We start from the raw sequence: 3,044 nt of genomic DNA, 5'->3' as shown, positions 1-3,044 counted from the left end.
GCAGCACACAAACATCACATCACATCACATCACACAAACATCACACCACACAAACATCACATAAACATCACACCACAGAAACATCACACAAACATCACACAAACATCACATCACACCACATCACACAAACATCACACCACACAAACATCACACAAACATCTCACAAACATCACATCACACAAACATCACACCACACAAACATCACACAAACATCACACAAACATCACACCACACAAACATCACACAAACATCACACCACACAAGCATCACACCACACAAACATCACTCAAACATCACACCACACAAAGATCACACAAACATCACATCACACAAACATCACACAAACATCACACAAACATCACATCACACAAACATCACACAAACATCACACCACACAAACTTCACATCACACAAACATCGCACAAACATCACACCACACAAACATCACACAAACATCACATCACACAAACATCACACAAACATCACATCACACCACATCACACAAATATCACACCACACAAACATCACACAAACATCACACCACACAAACATCACACAAACATCACATCACACCACATCACACAAACCTCACACCACACAAACATCACATCACACAAACATCACACAAACATCACATCACACAAACATCACATCACACAAACATCACACAAACATCACATCACATCACACCACACAAACATCACATCAACATCACAGCAACATCACATCACATCACATCACATCACACAAACATCACATCACACAAACATCTCATCACATCACACAAACATCACATCACACAAACATCACATCACACAAACATCACATCACATCAACATCACATCACACAAACATCACATCACACAAACATCACATCACATCACATCACATCACACAAACATCACATCACACAAACATCACATCACATCACATCACGTCATCTCACATCACATCAAACAAACATCACATTACACAAACATCACATCACATAAACATCACATCACACAAACATCACATCACATCACATCACACAAACATCACATCACTTCACACAAACATCACATCACACAAACATCACACAAACATCACACCACACAAACATCACACAAACATCACACCACACGAACATCACATCACACAAACATCACACAAACATCACATCACACCACATCACACAAACATCACACCACACAAACATCACACGAACATCACATCACACAAACATCACACAAACATCACATCACACCACATCACACAAACATCACACCACACAAACATCACATCACAAAAACATCACACAAACATCACATCACACCACATCACACAAACATCACACCACACAGGCATCACATCACATAATCATCACACAAACATCTCACCACATCACACAAACATCACACCACACAAACATCACACAACCATCACATCACACCAACATCACACCACACAAGCATCACACAAACATCACATCTCACAAACATCACACAAACATCACATCACATCACACAAACATCAAACAAACATCACATCGCACAAACATCACACAAACATCACACCACATCACACAAACATCATACCACACAAACATCACACAAACATCACACAAACATCACATCACTCAAACATGAAACAAACATCACACCACACAAACATCACACAAACATCACACCACACAAACATCACATCACATCACACAAACATCACACCACACAAACATCACATAAACATCACACCACAGAAACATCACACAAACATCACATCACACAAACATCACATCACACCACATCACACAAACATCACAACACACAAACATCACACAAACATCTCACAAATATCACATCACACAAACATCACACCACACAAACATCACACAAACATCACACAAACATCTCATCACACAAACATCACATCACATCACACCACACAAACATCACATCAACATCACAGCAACATCACATCACATCAAACAAACATCACATCACACAAACATCACATCACATCACACAAACATCACATCACACAAACATCACATCACATCAACATCACATCACACAAACATCACATCACACAAACATCACATCACATCACATCACATCACACAAACATCACATCACACAAACATCACATCACATCACATCACGTCACATCACATCACATCACACAAACATCACATTACACAAACATCACATCACACAAACATCACATCACACCAACATCACATCACATCACATCACATCACACAAACATCACATCACTTCACACAAACATCACATCACACAAACATCACACAAACATCACACCACACAAACATCACACAAACATCACACCACACAAACATCACATCACACAAACATCACACAAACATCACACCACACAAACATCACACAAACATCACATCACACAAACATCACACAAACATCACATCACACCACATCACACAAACATTACACCACACAAACATCACACAAACATCACACCACACAAACATCACACAAACATCACATCACACCACATCACACAAACATCACACCACAAAAACATCACATCACAAAAACATCACACAAACATCACATCACACCACATCACACAAACATCACACCACACAGGCATCACATCACACAAACATCACACAAGCATCACATCACACAAACATCACACAAACATCTCATCACATTACACAAACATCACACAAGCATCACATCACACAAACATCACACAAACATCACATCAACATCACACCACACAAACATCACATCAACATCACAGCAACATCACATGACATCACATCACATCACATCACACAAACATCACATCACACAAACATCACATCACATCACACAAACATCACATCACACAAACATCACATCACACAAACATCACATCACATCAACATCACATCACACAAACATCACATCACACAAACATCACATCACATCACATCACATCACACAAACATCACATCACACAAACATCACACCACATCACATCACGTCACAACACATCACATCACACAAACATCACATTACACAAACATCACATCACAC

The sequence above is a fragment of the Hemiscyllium ocellatum genome, chromosome 4, assembly GCF_020745735.1.
Source record: "Hemiscyllium ocellatum isolate sHemOce1 chromosome 4, sHemOce1.pat.X.cur, whole genome shotgun sequence".
In the NCBI taxonomy this organism is placed as follows: Eukaryota; Metazoa; Chordata; class Chondrichthyes; order Orectolobiformes; family Hemiscylliidae; genus Hemiscyllium; species Hemiscyllium ocellatum.
Note: the sequence above shows the minus strand (reverse complement) of the source record.